The sequence below is a fragment of the Episyrphus balteatus genome, chromosome 1 (genome assembly GCF_945859705.1).
Source record: "Episyrphus balteatus chromosome 1, idEpiBalt1.1, whole genome shotgun sequence".
NCBI lineage: Eukaryota > Metazoa > Arthropoda > Insecta > Diptera > Syrphidae > Episyrphus > Episyrphus balteatus.
This window is the reverse complement of record NC_079134.1, coordinates 36,321,233-36,343,297: the sequence shown is the minus strand read 5'-3', so window position 1 is coordinate 36,343,297 and position 22,065 is coordinate 36,321,233. Positions and strand designations below refer to the sequence as shown.

Here is a 22,065-nt window from a genome sequence, read left to right as displayed (position 1 = left end):
TACCGTAAGTATTAGGATTGGGTCTATTTTCACAGATTGAATAATTGAACAAAATAGAAGACTTCGGTGTCACTTATTCAAACTTAATATATTCTTCTTTCGTTAACTTCAAGATAAGTAAGCGTAAATACTCAGCATAAAAAATCGTATGGAAAAAAATGAAGTTTTAGTAATTTTCGATTTTCTCAAAAACTAGAAGAGATAAAACTATTTGGTTTTCAGTTTTTGATTAATTGATATTGCAGTGAATTAAAAAAGTCATTTTAGAGCTTTATTTCACAAAAAGTGAAAAAAAAAGTAGTACTAAATATTTTGATTTTACCTTATTTTTTACATTTTTTTATTAATAAATCATTTTTTTCGAAAACTAATAATAGAAATAACTTTATTTTAATACTAGATTAAAGGTGGGATGTCTAGCTTTTGAAAAAGGTGAAACACTTTATAGTTAGTGTTGCCACTTTTTTTAATAGGTATATTTTTTTTTTCATTTTAAGTACTATTTTATGAAATGGTCAAAAACACCACTTTTGCGCTCGATTTCGACTTTACCCCCATATAATAAATTAAAGTACTCTTCAAGACCTTTCATTTGATATGCGTTTCATCACTGTTGAGCAATGTTGTAAGTGGGCCCAAAATGCCCATGGTCCTTTTTCGAATAAATGATGGACAAAGCAATTTATTTAGAAAGAGCAAATAGAAATTTAAACTCTGAAATTAAATTGCGTTAACTTCATCCCCGCAAAACTTCCATACGAGTGGATAGAGCGATCACAAAGAAACGCAAATGTGGGTCTTTTAAGACATCTCGCACGATTTTGCTCGAAGTAAATATAGAATTCGGTGAAAAAAGTGTGAAGCAGACTTTTAAGAAGGATAATTAATGATGGTGAGTTGTATAGACGGGAAAGCAAGAAAAATCCAATGATATAAAAAGACACATCAAAGATCGCCTAACATAAGCTAAAAAACATCTGAATAAAAACATGCAGTTTTGAATGAGAGTCTTTTGGAGTGATGAAATAAAGGTTAACCGCATTGAAACCGATGACAAAAAAATTGTCCTTCGCCCAAATTTTAAAATTACAAGCCAAGGTATTATTTCAAGTCGATGAAACTAGGAGGATAGGATTTGATGTTCTGGGCGCATTTTCCTGGCATGGTAAGGACCCATTGGTTAGGTGGATGGCAGAATTGATAAATTCTTTTATCTTAATATTACATTAGAATACCAAAGAACCATCATACATGAAAATAACCCAAACATGCTTCAAAAATAGTACAAGATAGGTTTTCGGACGAAAAAATCGATGTTTGCATCTAGCCATCTCAAATTCACGATCTTAACCCCATAGAAAATTTATAAATTGATGTCAAGGGTAAGCTTGGGGAAACAAAATTCGAAAATACAAAACGATCTTTGGGCCAGAATCCAGGAAGCGTTCTACCGTACTCCACAAAGTGGATACCAGACGTTAGTTGAAAGTTTACCAAAGAGGTACCAAGGAACTTTGAAAAACCGTGGTCTACTTACAAGTTACTAACTTAGTAGTATTGAATTTATTGGAAATTGTAAGAATTTTTGCTTAGAAATGATTATTTTTATGATTTTCTGAATGTGTGCTATTTCCTTGTCCACAAGAAATAGGGTACTCTCTACACATTATAATTTTTAAAAATTGAATTGAAATGAAATAAATTATAATTATTAATTTTATGAATCCCCATAAGCTAATACATGCCCTAATATAAAAATTATAATGTATAAGTTAAAAGGTCCTAAATAGTTCATTTTTTGTAAGAAAAATCAAAAGTGTGCTAATTCTTTGTCCATATAGCCCAGGGTCGATAATTTTTGAAACCAAAAAAAAATCATAGTAGGATGAAACCCATTGGAAAAGGAGGTGAATATGAGATCTACAACTTAGTATTAATAATTTTTTCACATAACCTGAAAATGTATGTGAAAATTTCAAAAAACCGAGTTTTTGGTTTTTTTATTTTTATCAAAAAAAACTTTGTAGGTATATTATTTTTCAGATAATATTATTTAACACATAAAAACGAAATTTCGATAAAATTCATCAATCCGTTTTTAAAAATAAAATTGAAATATGTTTTAAAAATCCAAAAATGTGTCTTTTGAATTTTTTTATTTTTTTTTTTTTGAATTTATATACAACGTTTATTTTAACGTTTCTGTATAAAAATTTTGATTGAAATCGGCTAAGTCGTTTACGAGAAATTTATAAATAAAAAAAATCGTTCTATGAAATGTACAGTTTACTTTACAAAAAATCCAAAAAATATTTTTTTATATAAAAAGTTGGGTATAGGCACCAGGCACAATTTAATATGAGTTATAATTATTTCATAAAAAGGTTCATTTTGCGGTGGCTGTTCGTATGAACAGGTGAAAAATCTAAATGCAACAGAAAAAAAATAATAAGGAGCGGCAAAATTTGGTTCTGCCCCGGGCGGTAAAAAACAACGCTACGCCACTGCCTTTAGTAACTATATCGCAAGTAAAACTGGAAACACGTTAAGTAAGCTAGTAGTCTGGGCCTTATAATAATCCAAATATCTAAAATCCTTCAATGTAATCAAATGATTTAAATAAGAGTTAGAGGGCAAAAGCCCATCCATTTTGATAGTAAGGGCCATGATGAATTTACTAAGCCGAATGCAAACATTAATTCACTTCCTCTATATACCTGGATTTATGGATTAAATTAAATGATTGCTGTCTTTCACAAGAGATCTGTGTATTTAAGCGAATTATATAGGATGAAATAAAACATCGAAGGTTTTTTTTTCGTAGAACAAAGAAAAAGGAAATAGGATTCATAAAAGATACAAATTTCCAATTAATTTTTCTTTTTTTGTTTGATAAAAATGGGAAGATATATAAAACTTTCGATTTAATTATAATGTACATAATTGAATAGTTTTTTCTGATTAAATATGTTTAAGTAAATGAAATTACATTTGCAAATATTTATCTTTGAAGTCCTTCAAGTATGCATTATAAAAGTAGGGGTATTATCTACCTGTAAGATAAATATCATGATATTTGAGGTTAAGTAACTAAGGTTTATTTAAGGTAGGTACTGCCAACAATAATGTATGTTGAGGTTATTTTTTTGGGGGTTAGTTCAGATCAAACTCTAGAACTAAACAAAAATTTAACATTATCTTCGTCGACATAGAAATAAATTCTGTGGGTTAACAAAGTGAACCTAAACATGTACGTGATGTGAATTCTAAAATTTAGATTTTTTCTTTTGTAATTTGCTGAAATTTTTTAAAGGTACCAACTTTTGAAAAGACTTTGACAATACCTTAAAGCTTTTTATAAAAAAAATTAGGCAAAATTGTAGGTAATAAGATTTAAACTATTTCGCATTATGTAAAAAAACACCTAAATCTGTTTTTATAATTAATAAAACTACGTTTTTAAAGGTTTTGATTACAAAATGAAGTATGCCATCTGATTTCTTGTATGAAAAGGAATTTTGAGAAAAAAAAAAATTTGAAAATCGTTAGAGCGGTTTTTTAAAAAAGAAAAATGTTGGTATGTCATTTTGAAGAAATAATTAATTTACACTTAAAAACAAAATTTCGAAACATTTCAAAAACCCGTTTTCAAAAAATTGATTTTTCAAAAAAAAAAATTTGAAATAATTTTTAAAAATCCAAAAATTTGTTTTTTGAAAATTTTATAACATTTTAATATTACGGTTAATTAAACGCTTTTGAATAAAAATTTTCGTTTAACTCAGGTTAGTCTTGTAAGAGATATTTTGAAACCAAAAAAAAACGGTTCTATGGCGGGTACCGTTAGTAACCTTCTAAAAGATATTTTTTTTTTAAATTTAAAGTTGGTTCTTGTTTGTAAAATTATACACAATTTTTTTTTTTCAAAATTGTTAGAGCCGTTTTCGAGTTATTTGGTATAACTTGAAAAATTTGTATGGGAGGTACACTTTCTATGTGAGATATAAAAAAACAAAAAAAAAAACAACTTTCAGAATTCTATAAAAATCATCTGTACCAAATTTGAAGAAAATCCGTCCACCCGTTTAGGCTGTGGAAATGTGTACAGATGGACGCACAAAAAAAAACAGACGCACGGACGGAATTGCGAGACCCACTTTTTCGGAGTTCTCCATCATCGTAATGTTGGTTTTGATTAAAAGCTCAATTTTGTTTTTCGACACGAAACCAATACTTGCCCTATAGAGCAAGAAAAAATTTAAAAAAATGCAAGCACGTGACAGTTCTTTCCAATAATTTTATTCAATACTCTAGCATGCATTATCATGCATCAGAACAAACTGTGGACCAAATCTAGGGGTGATTGGAACCGCACGCTGTTTGAGGATATCGTTCAATTACTATCTTTGGGTATTTAAAGTAGGTCTAGGAGAGCTCACTTATTCTGTACATGTTGTAAAGCAGATTTTACTCCATGAATCACTCATCTCTAAAAGGTTCGCGGGTTGACAGATAGACTTCAGCATAACTCTCCAAATCTTCTCCACAAACATTTTATTCCATACTTTAAGTTTAAGCTCATTTCTGTCTTATTTGAGAAAATAACCACTATACTGTGAGATAAAGGGGAGACGGACAGAATCCCGGAATCCAAAATCCAGAAAGACCAAAATCCAGAAAACCCTAAATCCCGAAAACCCATAATCCCAAAAACCCAAAATCCCGAAAATCCAAAATCCCGAAAACCCAGAATCCCGAAAACCCGAAATCCCGAAAACCCAGAATCCCGAAAAACCAAAATCCCGAAAATAAAACAGAAAAAATAAAAAACTCTTCAAAATTGTGTTTCACTGAAATTTTAACTAAAACATAAAATTAAAACCAATTGAAAACAATTTAAACATACATACATTATGAGTTAAATGTTAAAACTCATAATTCTTTTGATTTTAGTTCAACGATTTTTCCAACTTAACTAAATCATAACAAAACACTGCTGAAAGCACAATAAGAACTCATGTAAAAAATGGATATTAACGGAATCATACACTTATATTGTTTTTTACGTATTAACACCTTAGTTTTACACTTCGGATAAAATGAAAAATTTGCGAAAATTTTTCATTTTATATAATTTTTCGGGATTTCGGGATCCCATTCGGGATTTTGGGTTTTCGGGATTCTGGGTTTTCGGGATTTTGGGTTTTCGGGATTTTGGGTTTTCGGAATTTTGGGTTTTCGGGATTTTGTCCCCAATCCGAGATAAAGTAATAATAGGACTTTTCTGTGAAATAAATATGATGTGCGTTAAATTTAAGCAGGAGTGTAGTTGCTTAGTAGCAAAGTTTACTCTTCTGTATTCAATCCCAGAATAATTTATTAAGTTAACGATACTTACTACGAGGGTACACTAGGGCGTATACGTATTTTTTTAAGCCTTAATTTCGAAATTATTTATAGGAAATAATTAATAACGGTATGGAAATGTTATTTTCGTATTTTGTGTCTTTGTGTCTATTAGTTCGCATATCTTGTAACAAAGCCTTAAAAATACCTCAATTTTGTACAACAAAATTCAGGTTTTAAATTACATTCCAGCTTCGAAGCCATAAGCAAACCCGAATTCTTACCGCATGAAAGCCGTATATTCTCTCTCTTTCAATTAGTATGCAGCCGCTCACTACCTGCACTTTTTGCAACGTATAATCGACGACAAGGACAACTTGCATATAAAATCCGATTTGTATGAACTAGTGCGCTTTGTCTTATGATTCACATTATTTTCTTTTCCTAAATGTTCATATAAGAAGGAATTAAAGCAAGGTAAAATAAGTCTGAGACCTGAAGAAGAATCTGATTTGGTTTTTTGAACCTTCACCATTGAAAAAAAAATTTAGATTTGTACCCATTTTAGATTTCCTTACAGTTTTGGATAAAAGACATTTAGACCTTTTCAACAATTTATCTATGAAACAAGTAGTTCAGTTACACCACCTAGAAATTATAAGCTGACAAAGTTCAGAAATTCCATTTTAATAAAATATTATTAAATTCGTAAATCAATAAAAGTTCACATCGAAATTGGAAAAGGAAAGTTAGTTGTGATATTAATTTGGTTTGAATCTTCATATCGAGTTCTCTTGTTTTGTCGAGAATACCTTGGACTTGGACACACTGAGCATTAGGGTGTGTCACTTTTGTATGGCCGAAAAAAAGTACTCTAACTTTGCAATGTAATAGTTGTCAAAAGTTTTATTAGGGTCTGAGATTTAATAATATGTAAAAAAATATTATAATATTGTCCGTCTTTGGCTCACTCAAATCGGTTGAAGTTGTTAGGAAAAAAACGGTTTTATATTTAAAAATGATTTCAATTTCAACAAAAATAAGCTTAAAAGTTTTTTCTTGGAATAATTTTTCACAAATTAAAAAAAAAATTCAAAAACCTCTAAAAATCCAAATTTCTTCGTTTTCTTCCTATATTTTGAGCTAGCCAAAGATATTAATTAAAATGAAAATTGTAAATGATTTAATTTTGATAAGCAATGCAACTTTTAAAAGCTATTAAACTTGAAAATTCCATAGTTTAGCATTTTGACACACCCTGCTGAGTAAACTTCAGCTTAATTATATAATATTTAAGATTTGTAAATAAGTACGGTGTCCGTACGGGAGACGTCGCACAGTGGGACAGAATAGGTCGATTTGTGATATTAATTACTTCTACTAATTTTTTGGCATTTTTTGTCACTTTATTTGGTTTTGTAACTAAAGTTAACAGACTTCTTGAATTTTATGAACTTTTTTCCATTGAAATTTTTATTTTTCTCTAGGAAATTAAGTAAGGGACAAAATATTAATACATTTGAAAAAACCTATAATTTCGAAGTATGTTTTTTTTTTTTGATTAAAAAGTTAACTTTATTTTAAAAAATAGTTCTTCAGTTTAACCCAAGAAAAAAATTGTATGGGAAGGGGGCTGTATGAATCCTCGTTCCAGTGGGAGGGGCAATTTTCTGAAAATTTAACCTTAAGTAAAAAAAAAAAAAATACATAAAATCAAGAAAAAGACATAGAATACTGTGCAATAGCTTTTTTGAAAGCTTATTTTGTATTCTTTCAAATGCTTTTCGATTTAAGTAGTTTTCGCGAATACTTTTTGTGAAATCTATGCGAGAAATTTGTATCTATGCGAGAAATTTGTATTTTCTCAAATAATTTTTAGTTTAAACAAATAAACAAAAGAACACCTTTTTTTATTTCTTATTAAAAACTGAATTTTTCCTCTAAAACTCTCAATTTCAACCGCATGAATAAACATAAAAAAATATCTTATCAATTTTACTGTTAAGTTTAAAAATCGTGATCTTTTTTCCCATAGCTTTAGTTTAAAAAATAACCTTTATATCACCACACTATATGGGGCTGCCCCACTGTGCGTCACGCGTTCGCAAGCATGCCTGGCGTACTTCCTTTTCAGAACACTCTTCTCTAACACCTTTCATTTCATAAAGGAGTTTCTGTCTTCCTTGGGAACCAATCATCGTATATTATATAGGATAAGGCCATATATTACCTGTTTGCAATGATTGTGATTGGAAAAACCCCCTTCAGAACTGAATTGCAATCAGGAGGCGAGATTTTTTTCATGTGGTATGAATTCCCAGTTTTCAATCAGCGAGTTTTTTTCTGGAGTATTAAGAAGATTTAGAAAACCTTATCATTCTATATCTTTTAATCAAAATTTTAATTTATTTTGAATTCCCTCAATTCCGTACCTTAATAAATTTCATGAATTTTTCAATAAATTTTCTTTTATATTACTCCCTAGCAACCCTAAATAGTCTTCTATTTTTTTTTCTTCGAAAAATCCTGTACAATTTTAAGTGCTCTCTTTACAAGAATGCACTTAACAAAACAAATTCTAATTCCTTTAAATTTCATTATACGGACTTTTCGCAAAACTTTCTATACCACACCGCTCAATCTGATTTTGCAGAGCGGCCGGCCTGGGCCGAAGGAGCACCTCTTCTTGGCCCAAATGTCCTTTCATGCCACACACAACCATTCACTAATTACATTATTTTCTTCCTAAATCCGATTAAAATTAATGAAACTCTCTCTCTCTCACAGGATTCTATATATACATAAAAACGGAACTGCAATCTCGCCACTCGAGTTGGTGAAAAAGAAAAAAAAAACTTGAAAAAAAAAATACAAAATTCGAAACAAAGGACAGCAGGAATGCAGTTTTGCCTCTTGCCAAAAAAAAGAAAAAAAAAAAAAAATAAGGAAAAGGTAATAAAACGTACAAAAGAAGAAGGAAGCTCACACAAAATTATCCTTTTTTTTTGAGCTTATAGCAAAGAACAGAAGACTTAAAAGGCGATGAGGTTCTAAGCCCTGGCCTAACTTTTGCTTTATAGAGAGCCCAGAAAGAGTGTCGAATGAAGGGGAGGGTGGAAGAGCAAGAAGAGAGGTTATTACCAACTTCAGATGCAATTTTATGCATCTTAGCTATCACAAGGACCTCATCAGGTAAGTGAATGAAAAAAAAAACAAAAAACAAAAAGGGTGCCTCCAAATTCTAGCAAAACTGCATGTGTATGTGTGTGTGCGTGTGTTCTGGTACAAAAACAAAAAAAAAACCTTATTATTTCCTTAAAATAAATTTACGTTGTAATTTCAGACAAAGAATCGAGTTCAGGGCATCATCAAGGAGAGTTGGGTGGCTGGCCATTTCGATCCTACCTATTGTTAGATACATCAACAACAACAACAAAAAACAACCCACACACACTTGTTGTCTATTTTTCTTTTTTTTTTTACACAATTCTATGGTATTGAAGGGAAGTTGGTGGGGTGTCTAGCGCGAGAGAATTCAAACTTCCCCGCACAATATAAAATAGTAAAAGTGGCACTAGCGGAAAATAGCAACAGTAAAGTAAAAACAGCAACAATCAGGCGACACACATAGCCAAACACAACATAGTACAGTCACAAACAGCCATTTTGTATGTAGTAGTACCCGGGATTTTATAATATTGCATACTTTTAGGCTATTTATGTGTATGTGTAGGTTGTTGGTTGGCAAGGATATATGTATGTATATAATTCCTACCACCCACATTGAACTAGAACGAGATGAAAGCTCAGCAAAACCCTGGCCGTAACCAAGGTAACCTTCTGGGGTCCTCCAGGATTAGCTTTTCCATCATTTTTATTCTTCTCTCCTTCGTTTTGGCATCACGTACTCTACGTTTTGTTATACAGCAAAAACCAAAAAAAAAAAAAAAGGTGGCAATGGTTTTACAGCCAGGCAAAGGAAATTCGATAGAGACTATTCACAACTACCAATTCAAGTCATCACGGGTATAGAGCAGGAAAATATAACAGAGGAAGAGGATATAACAAAACTGTACTCTATATGGATTGTGTAGGAGGTGGGTAGGTGTATACCTAGTGTGCTTGTGCTTTCTATACCCGTTTTTGCACTCAATCAAAGGCAAATATTATATTAATAAAATGGATTTTGCGAAAGGGGGGGGGGAGGGTTTGATTTGAAGCTGAATGTTTTGTATGTTATAGATAGAAGAGTGGGGGGAGAAGGGGAGTATATTGTATGGGGATGTTGAAATTCCATCCGGATGCCATACCCAGAGAGAAGTGCAAATAGACAAAGAGCAAATGTATATTTTCAGTTTGATGTACCATCCGAACCGAACTGAACCGAAACCATGGTACCATCATCATCATATCGTATGTAGGCAGGTATCTATATGCGAGTAGTATTGGCCCTGGAGCCATGAAATTTTCCTGCTGAAGGATATTTCAATGCACTTGCACACGTCGGTAAGGTCGGTCGTTCGTTCTCCCCAAAAAAAACGATGATGTGCAAAAGAAAGTTGCAATAAATAACACACACACACACTGCAGGCTTAAAATTTCAAGACACTTTTATTTTATTCATTTGAATAAGGTTTAGTTAAAGTAGGGTTCTTAAGTGGTTTGGACAAGTTGAAAACTTATTTATTTAGGGCGACCAGCGATGGCGGCGCTTAAAGCAACACTACAATTCATTGTGGATTTAGGTCTTAATCAAAAAACACCCTTTTGATTATGATATTTTTATAAACACTTTAGATTCTTGTTTCTAATCTTAAAAGTCACCTTATTGCTGAATTTCAATAAGGTACCACTAATATTACTCTAGTATTACATATTTTATCAAATATACCCATATTTTCTCTACACCTAAAAAAACACCCTTTCACAAAAAAAAATTATAGATTTCTTTCATTCGGAATTCCCATGGGAAAGAGAACCTTTTATACCATTGATTTTATTGGACTTATCGCGGATCTTCTCTATTTGCCAAAAAAAAAAAACACCCTTTAACTTAAAATATTTGTATAGACTGTTTGGATTCTTAGTTTTTGTTATAAATGAAACATTTTTACCAATTTTCATTGGTGTAACATTTTTTTCCCAGTTTTTGTGATACCTACTAATTCCGAATTTCATCTTTTCTTAAAAAAAAAAACACCCTTTCACTCAAGATAATTTTGTACACTTTATAGATTCTTAATTCTTATACCAAACAAAACTTTTTAAGTCAGCTGTTATGATACCTTTCCCACACACAACTCAACCGACCAAAAAAACACCCTTTCACCAAAAATATTTTTAAAAACTTTATGAATCTGTTGTTCCTGCTTTATTTAAAACCTTCATCCCGAATTTTGTTAGTGTAGCATGTTTTTTCCCATGGGTTTCGGTTATATTTTACCTGTTGAGGTAAAAAAAAAGCACCCTTGTTTTTAATCGGCAATAACTTTTCTTAGAGCAATCGTACTGACTTTGACTTCAGCATCAAAAAATACCTTGAAAACATGTGTCATATGATGATATTCGACAAACAATTTGTTTCAGTATATTTTTGACCTTCAGGCCCTCCCTCTTGTCCGCGAAAAAACACTCGCTGATTATCAGAGTATTAACAAAGCTTTATTATTTTTTTAAATTTTATTTTTCTTCTAAGCTACTCAAGTCGATTCTATATCCTTTTGTAGATATTTCTAAAAGGTTTTTCCACACAAATTTAAGATAAAACTATTATTGATTCAATTGGACACATTTATACATTTATACACTTTTGTTTGTCCTTGTATAACTGCTTTTACTATTTATTTTGAATTCGAAAGAACTTAGCATATCTAAGTTCCACACTTCTTCCATTTAAATTTCAAACATCGAAAAGTTCTCTGACGAAAATGAGCGTAATCATTAAACATTTAAAGGGTATTGAATACATTCAAATACTAAGTTTTTTTCGTTAGAGCTACCTTCACTTCAAGCAGTTAGTTGTGAGATATTGCGCAAATCTCTAATCGAACTGGAAAATTTTTTCGTTATTCTTCCCATCTAATACTTAGTATTCGGGCTATATCTTGAGTAATAAACGGCGCCTGAAAGCTAAGTTAATAAGCAAGAAACTCTAGAACAACTTTTCTAGGTAACTCCAGATGTTTATGTGCAATTTATTAAAACATTGTAAAAAAATCGTTTTTTAAAGGAAATTTTTGCAAAAAATCTTTATTACTGAAAAAAAAAAGAAATCAAAATCTTTCGAATTCTCAAAGTTTTAAATTTTTTATGTTTAGTAACTTTCTGGCAAAGATAAAAAGAATATTTTCTTAAAAATCTATGAATAAATTATGAAGATATGACCATTTTTATAACGATAAATATTTTCGATTTTTTCTGTTACTTTTTGAGTTTTTGTCTATAACTTGAAAAGCAAGCTGAATTTGAAAATTTTTATTAAGTAATTTTTTGTAGATAATTAAATTTCCTATCGATATGGATCCTTTTAAAAAAATTGAATGCTAAAATATTGTAAAAAAGTTAAGAAAAACTATTCAAAAAAGAGAAAAAAAAAGAAATTTTTGATGTTTTTACTAAATGGTCTTTTTTTATCCATCGAGCATTTATAGATATTGAAGATGTAAAGGAGAAAAGAAGATATACTTTATCTTTCAACATAATGGTCACACAAATTAAATAGGGCTAAAATTGGATAAAATATGGACTTTCAAAATCTACTGTTTTTGGTCTTTTTGAACCATTTTTCTTATAGTTTGTTTATGCTGGGAACGGGTCGTTATTCTGTATTCCTAAATTCTGTATGACCAAAATTCTGTATTTCATTAAAAAAATCTGTATGAACATAATTCTGTGTTCCATTATTCTGCTTTTCTATTATTCTGTATTTCAAAATTCTGTAAATACAAAATTCTGTTTTCAAAAATCTGCAAATCCATTATTCTGCTTTTTGGAATTCTGTATATTCCAAACTTATACATTTTTGTTTTGCCTGTTGAACAATTCAATTAACAAATTAAGTATAACAGTGTATAAGAGCCGTTTGCTAAAACGAAACTTAAGGATTTATGTTCTACATAGAACCTTATGTGACAATCTACGCAGAGGAAAAATTAGGGAATATGAGTTTATGTTCTACTTAAATATTTCAGTTTTGTCTCAGCAAAAGGCAATGAAAGACCTTACAAAAAAAGAGAAATAAAACCTTACATTACAAAAAAAAAAAAACAAATACAAAATAACAAAAAACAATTTGATGAAATTAGTACATGATGAAGATTCTTGGCTAAAAATTACTCGTATTTTGGTATTCAAGGTATGTCATTGCCATATGCAAATTATTTGAGGAGATACTTTACTTTACAAAGAAAATACCAAAGATCTGTATTCCAAAATTCTGTAAATGATAAAAGAAAAATTGTTTTGATCATGAAAAAAAGTGCGCACTTTTTTTTTATTATCAAAACAATTTTTCTTTTATCATTTACAGAATTCTGGAATACAGAATTTTGAAATCCAGAATTTTGTTTTCACAGAATTTTAGAATACAGAATTTTGAATTTACAGAATTTTAAAATACAGAATTTTTAACTTAAAGAATTTTAAAATACAGAATTTTGAAATCCGAATTTTGGCCCATACTGAATATCAACCCCAACCCTTATTTTTTACATATTCTTAAACCCTAGGCCATAATACAACTTTCGACCACTATTACATTGCAAAATTAGAGTACTTTTTTGTTTGGCCAAAGTGACACACCCTAATATACATTCCGATAGTTTCGTTGAACGGTTCCCGGATGACCGGGTTCTGTAGGTACCGTTGAACATGAGCCCATAATATGTCGGAAGAATAGCAGGTAAAGTGGTACTCGAAGGCATTTCTCATTGATGGTTGTCCAGCGTGGAATCCTGATTTTTCAGTTTCAAGCTTTCAAGTATGGCTTCCAAGTGTTTTTTGTGTACGGAAAATGCTCTCCACTTTTTGCACCTTATTAGGTTATACCTTTTTTTTTTGGAAATTTGACGTTGATTTCTTTTATCTCATGTATTCTGCTAATCGAACTTGATTCAGGCCTTGAACAGGAAGAAATTAGTGCTTAAGGTAACAGTCTGTCACATAAACCATTGCTGTCTTGGGCAATGGATATAATATAATTCAACACCACTTTTCTGGTCCAGCGATGCGGTGTTGGAGCTTAAGCCAACAGCCTGATGATTGCTGCTTTGGGCGATGATTTCCTGGTTTCTTTTGACACTTCTGGTTTTCCGTGCACTTCTGGCGGTGGTGCAGCGAATTTTTTTCTTGTTTTTTTTTTTTCATTTTTTCAAAATGAAATGGTGCGGCGGTGGTGCGGCGATTTAAAATTTTTTAAAATGGTGCGATCGTGGTGCAGCGGGTGGTGCGGTGGCTTAGACATTTTTGATCATGGTGCGGACGTTGTGAAGCGGTGCAGTGGTGCGGTGCAATAGAAATTTCTGATAATGGTGCAGCGGTGGTGCGGACGTAATGCAGCGGTGGTGCGACGGAATTCCATTTTTACTCGGGTGGCAAATCAATTTCTTCTTCCACAAAATATTATATTTATTCATGGAATAATTTTCATTTGCCGAAATACAATCAATAAAATATTTCTGGTGAGAGAAAATTGCATCAAACTTTCAAACACTTCAAACCAAACCAAAACTGCGGTAAACCTCACACCGGGCGCCAATTCTTGCCTTCAACGAATTCAATCTAAATATATGCTGTCAGAACTTGAAATCAAAGTAAAATGCAAACGAAATAGAGTTGGTAAAACTAAGCTGTGATATGACAAAAGACTCCCACAACTCATTTTCATAATGCTTCTTATGTTTATGACACCTATTTTCCAATATTCACCATCTACATGCGCTGACATAGAAATGCAATGTGTTGTGTTTAGGTATGTTTTGCCAGGACTTAATTTATTTATGTATGTGCGATGTTTTTGCACACCTGCTGCCTATCCTCTCTCTTGTCTTGTATATGCAAATACATTCATATATTTATAAATAACTTATAACTGTGAGTTTGTAATAAAACTTGTAATGGGGTGTGTTCGTAGATATTTATGTATGTTGGAATAAAGTGAAGGCAACACTTTGGGACATGCTTATGCATCTTTTACAAGAACGTAGAGAATAAATGTCCTCAGTTGTTTCTCGAGGGACAATAACACACAACAACACAAAACATATAATCATCATCAACATCACCATCACCATCATCATGCAATTTAATTTGTAAATAATCAATTTCATATTTACTTGATGTATTGTGATTGTGTATGGATACAATCTAAATCTATAAAAATATATATCATGGACCAAAAGGCAGGTAAGTATACATACATCTGTTAGATGTTATTCGATACAAGGTGGAGCTTTGAAGGAGTCGATTTAATGCAATTTGCTCGTAATTTTCTTGAACGAGAAATACTGAAAGTATATACATGAAATTGTTGTAATTTGTTACTTTTATACTAGCTCTATCGTTAAACTGCCAAGTTGATAGTGATCGATGATAATAAATCGAACTTATAAAGGAGTACGTACATTAGTTTGGTTTATGTGTATTCCAAGGATATATAAATTCAAGACTGTTTTTTTTTATGAAGAAAATCTCTTAGGAAAAGCCTATATTCGAGTCTTCATGGGAAACTTTTGTATATCAAGCAGACTATCTGAAGAAATATCTGTTCGGAATTCGCTAGGGTTCACAAGTCAATGAAATTTCTTGATTTTGGTCTAAACTACTAAGTAGTACCTAATTTTCTCAAAAACTAGAAGACATAGAAACATATAGTTTTCACGGTTCGATAAGGAATCAATTGAGGCAGTTTTCTGTGTGAGTAATTTTTTTTTTATTAAAATTCCAATCTGGAAAAAAATTATATAAAATGAGTTTTTTTTTAATTTTTTTTCGCCTATTTTTAACATTGAAATCGATTTTTTCAAAAAATATTGGTTATAATATATTGATTTAAAAATTAGAATTAAATGTTCAATTTTGCCTTTGGGAAATGGTATCATTTATTACTGTAAGTGTTGCCGTTGTTTTTTAATAATATTTTTTTTTATTTTGATAATTTTTTTTTTAGAAAAATGACCCTCCTACCTAAGAAAAAAAAGTTTGTATTCAACTCCTCTACAAAAAACCGTTATCAAATCCTGGTGCCCAGGTTATCCTACTACGTGCCAAAACAACATTTTTGTTCTATACCTAAAAGTTCGAATTTCTGTATCTGGGTTGAAATCGTAAATTTTTTTTTTCTAAGCCAATTTTAAACTGATTTTCATAAAAAATACCTCGTTTGATTTGGAAATAAATATTATTTTAGAACATATTTTAAAAATAGCATGTTGTGAAAATATATACTTTAATTTGATGTCGAAGTTGGATAAATGACGAAAAAAATGAAATTTTTGAACTTTGACAGCTTATAAATTCTAGGTGGTTTAATCGAGTTACATGTTTTATACATTGTTCAAAAGGTATATTTATCTCCTATTAGAAACTGTAAAAAAATCGAAAATGGGTAAAAAATTTTCAATGGGTGAAGGTAAAAAAAACCGTTTTTTGCCCCCACCTCCAGATTTTGGGGGTGTTAGGGACTTTTTAAATACCGTTTCGTAATCAGTGCGACTAGCTCTACAAAACGTGATAGGTCTCCGCTCGCGTATATTTTAAAACCTCATTTTTGTAACACCGCGATATTATCTAAAAAAAAATTTAGTATTTGAGAGGTACACTTTTTAAGTGAGATTATTCAAAAATAAAAAAAAAAACTGGAAATTACGAAAAAATTACCTGTAGCAAATTTGAAGAAAACCGTTCACCCGTTTAGGCTGCAACTTCATGGCAGTGAAGACGCACTGACACGCACGCACATTGGTGACTTTGGTCCTTTTTGGTGTCAAAATTTATTTGCACCGCCATTTCTTGATGAAATGTCATGAAATTGGGTACACTGAATGATATTTGTATGGAGAATACGAAAAAAATCCTAACTTTTTTTTAAATTCAAAATGGCGGCTCCAATATGGGGGACAGAAGAAGCCTTTAAATATAATTTTCTTATTCAAAACAACATTTGGCTAAATTCATGTCAAAAAAGGTGTTAGATCTTAGATTAAGGATTAAGGATTCATAGATTCATAGTCTTAAAAAAAAATCAAAATTTTTGAAAACATAGTCCAAAAAGTTCCAAATTAATAAAAAACTCTTTATTTCATGGATTTTTTTTTAAATTGCCTAGCACAATTTTGAGATCTCTTCTATCTCTTCTATTTATGTTTCATAAAAATTGAATATTTTGGGGTTATGTGGTTGCCAACTTTATTTTTAAAGTAAATCATTGGTCGGCAACGAAAATAGAGCAGGAAGCAAACCCTATACTTTTCTAAAGGAATCTGAAATCAAAATTTCACGTTTTCGAAATACTTGAATGTGAACAGGTCAAAATGCGTTTTTTGGGTACATTTGGGTAATACAATCTCGAAACGCCACCTTATTAAAACGTCATTTAGGTACATACTTATTTTCTTTCAAAATTATTTTTTTTATCGAAGATATTGAAAAATTAAATTTATGATAAATACCTCAAAATCTTGCTTGTTTTTTCCAAAGTAATGAATGGTTTTTTGAACCAAATTCCAGTTTGCGTCTTTTGATTTGGACTTAAAAAAAGCAACATATATTACTAAACTAAACTAGACTAAACATCAAAAAGAACTTAATTGAAAATTAGGTTTTGGGAGTTTTTAACAAAAATAGTAGCTCAAAAACTAGACGTGATTGAATAAATCTGTAAACAGTTTTGAATTCAGCACACTAAAGTCAATTAAAATCACCTTACATGATAGAGTGAAAAAAAAAAAAAATACAATGTTCAATAAAACTGAGAATTTATTTTTTCGGTGAACCAAAATATACTTTTCTAATAGATTTTAATGTTTTAAATTTAAATCCGAAGTCGAAAAAAATCTATGACGTCACGTTTTTGAGATATACATGAATAGTTCAAAATTAATTATTATTTACGATATAGATCAAGGGGCACGGTTGTGCCCAGCTAAGTTCTCTAGCAACTTTGGCACTACACCCTTATTTACAGAAAACAACTCAGGTCATTTTCGACCCCCCTCTAACTTCCACACCAAAGATGCTAGAATTTTTAAATTCGCTTCATTTGTTGAGCTGGTCAAAACCAAAAACCTCACAAAATTTCAGCCTCCTAAAATGAGTAGTTTTTGAGATATAGGGCTTCAAAAATCGCAAAAACTAACTGACTCACTGATTCACTGACTCAACGACAGATCATCAAAATTATGGAGAACTTCCCGATATCTTAAAAAATCGGTAATTAAAAGAAAAATTGTCAAGAGAACAATCAAAATACGAATTTGAACCCAAACTTTAGAACTTGGTAGACTTTTACATCTCAATACTATTTGTGCCAGCATAATTTCAACATAGGAGAACTTGGCTCTTTTTTAACAGTAATGTTTTTGTTGTGATTATTATATGTATACTAGACTGGGCCAAAAAAATAAAATATTTTTTTTTTGAAAGTTACTTCAAAAATCTTGTTCAGGATGATGAAAAAAAAATTTGTTGAAAATTTGAGCCGTTAAAAAAAATTTTAAGAGGTCTATCATCGGTGTTTTTTATTTTTATACATATATGATGTTTTACAACAGAACTGCTAGACGATCAAAGTAAAAAAAATTGCTGTTAATTTTTTCTTATATAAAATTAAATTTCCTACAAAAAAGATCTAATTGAAAATTTTCGTCAGACAAGCCGTATTCGAGTAATTAAGCTTTTTAAATAGAAGTGTTTTTTCAATTTGACTGTTTCACTTTGGAATTTTGTGATGAGCAAATAAGTGAATAGAAAAATAAAACCACGACAGATTCTTATAGGAAATTTAATTCTCTACAAAAAAGGTCTTGTAGTAATTTGCCCTAAATTGAGTTTTGAAGAAGTTATTCACGATTTAAATCGAGAAAAAAATTAAAAAATCAATTTTCAATTTCAAAATTTTCTAATTCACTGAAAATTCAATATTTTCAAATTAGCAAGATGTTTTCTTGTAGGGAATTAAACGTTCTATAAAAAATTCCTTGGCAGCAAATTAATTGCTTTAACCGTTTAGAAGATAATCGTATTCAAATCGCAAATGCATACTTGTCATAAGAAAACTATTGAAATCAGTGGGCATTGGTTTTGATACGAATATCTTCTTAACGGTTAAAGCAATTAATTTGCTGCCAAGGAATTTTTTATAGAACGTTTAATTCCCTACAAGAAAACATCTTGCTAATTTGAAAATATTGAATTTTCAGTGAATTAGAAAATTTTGAAATTGAAAATTGATTTTTTAATTTTTTTCTCGATTTAAATCGTGAATAACTTCTTCAAAACTCAATTTAGGGCAAATTACTACAAGACCTTTTTTGTAGAGAATTAAATTTCCTATAAGAATCTGTCAAGGTTTTATTTTTCTATTCACTTATTTGCTCATCACAAAATTCCAAAGTGAAACAGGCAAATTGAAAAAACACTTCGATTTAAAAAGCTTAATTACTCGAATACGGCTCGTCTGACGAAAATTTTCAATTAGATCTTTTTTGTAGGAAATTTAATTTTATATAAGAAAAAATGAACAGAAATTTTTTTTACTTTGATCGTCTAGCAGTTCTGTTGTAAAACATCATATCATGTATAAAAATAAAAAACACCGATGATAGACCTCTTAAAATTTTTTTTAACGGCTCAAATTTTCACCAAATTTTTTTTTCATCATCCTGAACATGATTTTCGAAGTTACTTTCAAAAAAAAAAATATTTTATTTTTTTGGCCCAGTCTAATGTATACGTCATAAATTTTTTTGCCTTGGGATGAATTTAGCCAAATTTCTAGCTTTTATGCTGTTTTGAAAAAGAAATTTATATTTGAAGGCTCATTTTATCCGCCATTTTGAATAAAAAAAAGTTAATAGCTTTTTTGTATTCTCCATACAAATATCCAAATTTCATGACGTTACTTCAAGAATTGGTCGTGCAAATGAATTTTGACGCCGAAAAGCGGCAAAGTCACCAATGTGCGACGGTCGTCATGACGAAAACCACTTTTGGACTTTTTCATCATCGTAATGTTAATTTTGATCTGAACATTTTTTTTTTCATACGAAACTAATACTTGCCCTACGGAGCAGGTAAAAAGTCTCTAAATTGTGACGATTCAAAGGTCAAAGGTTGATTCTACTGATTCTACTATACGGATAGGATCTAATTAAATTGACTGAAAAATGTTCTGCATTACACAAGATGACCGAAAAAATTGTAAATCCTACGTTCAGAAAACGGCTATACCTCATTTTAGTTGGGATATTATTAAATGTTAAGTTTTCATTATTTAGGGATATACGATATACTAAAATGATGCATGATTCTGATCAAATTATTTGCACTTGCTTGAAACAGTTAGTCCGGTGATCACCCGCATCAACAAACTTATGCCATTTAAGTCTTATTAAATAAATTTTTTGTCAATAAATTTCGCCTACCTACTCAAAGCGAATAATTGGTTGTCATCGCTGCTAAGCAGTTTCGAAAAGCCTTTCCATATATTTTTTTCTATATCGTCAGCAAAAACTCCATTTTTCTTACAGTATTTTCGTTACTTTTCATATTTTTGTTTTTATCATTGAAGATTTCTCTTTTTAGCCGTGTCCAAATGTAAAATATGTCAATGTTCCTTAATCTAAACGCCAAGCAGTTCTGATCAATCATAAAAGGATTTTCAAAGAATGACTTAATTTAATCGGGAAACAATAAGTCCCTTTCCGAATATTCACGAATTTGGCGACATTTTGTCCCGCTGCAAAGTCTGAACCCATTACTGTCAGGATAACTGCCAGATGTTATAACTTGATGACATATTTCTAGAACGGCAGATCTCTTTAATAACTCAAACGAAATATGGTGTTTTGAATCGACTAAAATAAATTGTTAAAAAAAGTACATATACGCCATGGTGGTCAATTTGGTAGTATCACTAGATCTAACGGCAAACCGGAGAATCTGCCCCTAACCTCTTAATAAAGTAAACCATCCCCTTAAAAAAAAACTTAAGAAAATTAAATGGTTGATGGTTCCTTAAACATTTGCTCCAAGATCTTCTGAAATAAAATTAAAGCAAAGGAATTTGTTAAACCAAAAAAAAAAAAAAACAACAGGATTTTCCATCATTCTTCATTAATTTGCCCTTCCAAAGTAATTGCGTGTCCTGAATAAAACATTAAATATCTTTCAAATTGTGGAAAAGTTTATCCAACAAATAACTTACAGGTCATATACTACCTCATCAAATCCACCAGTAAAACCAAACAAACAGAGCAAAAAGAAAAAACAAGAGTAACTGCCATCATTTGCTGAATAATATAAATCACTTTGGAAAAACTATTTCACTTTGATATACTTGATTCGTTCGCATCATCATCATCTTCAGTTTAGAAGATATCCTTCTTCTTTATTTTAGAAACCTAATTTTTCCTCACTAGAAAATGTGTCTGAACTGAAAAAGAAAACGAATTGAATAACGAGACACACATTTTTGCCACACCACATTGAGACAATTATTTCCAAAGTTACTTTTGATGCGGAAGTAAATCGATTCCTTTTTTTTTTGTTGTTGTTGGTTTTGGTTTAATCCTTAATAAACCATCATTACTTTTCGTCAGCCGTTTCGCACAAACCCTGACAACTCAGTGATCGAATAAATCACACAATCCTGCCACGTGTGCGGTTTTTTTTTTTTTTTTTTTTATGTGGAGGAGATTTATGTGTTGTATCCTGATACGTCAGTGTATAATGTAGGTAAGGTACACACATGTACAATCAGCAGCTCCCGATATCCTATAATTTAACCCCCTCCCCCACAAAAACCAAGCCAAAGAAGGGCTGTCGTTGTAATTCACCGTCAATCATTCTGTCGTTTACTGTGCAAACTGAATGCTAAGAGTTTTATTTTTTTATTTCTTCTTGTTCGTTAGCGTGTTGTACGCTATAACGCTGCTAGCTACAGTAGCGTTCCATGCGAGAAAGTGTATTAATTTGTAAATTTATGAGAAATATTCAGCACTGAGGGCCAACTAAAGACAAATAATGTTGGAAAATGGCCTTTGGAATTTAATAAGTTTGTTACAATTACTTGCAGCTTTTCCGCCATTTTGAATTTTTTCAATGACATCGATTTTAGGATACTTACATGGTGAAAAACTTTTAGAATTGTGTGTTTCTGGGGTCTGAATACCATTTCATCTTCATATATTTTGTCTTTATGAGAAATAAAACAGGAGGATCATAATGTTCAAAAAGTCCCACTTCTCACATTGTTCGATATTAAAAGCTTCGATATGAGGTTCCTACTAAATTTTTTGAAGCTTCTTTCGTTTTCCATTCACATTCTGCACAAAATATACATACATATACATGCTGAAAAATCAAGCCTTAAATAAAAAGTTATAATGGCAACAAGGTGACATTGCGACACGGCGGCGCACGGTTGTCCAAAATGACTTATCTCGTTGCAAAAATCATAACTTTTGAACGGATTGAGGTAGCAGTACAATTTTTTTTTTAATT

General features: G+C 30.9%; 1 long non-coding RNA gene across 1 annotated transcript in view; it reads left to right on the top strand.

Moving 5' to 3' along the window:
* Positions 1-767: 767 nt before the first annotated feature.
* Positions 768-22,065, top strand: part of LOC129915738 (uncharacterized) — a 279,418-nt gene continuing 258,120 nt past the window's right edge. Inside the window, exon 1 of the long non-coding RNA XR_008772362.1 lies at positions 768-1,031. This is a non-coding gene — a long non-coding RNA (uncharacterized LOC129915738). The remainder of the gene's footprint in view (positions 1,032-22,065) is intronic.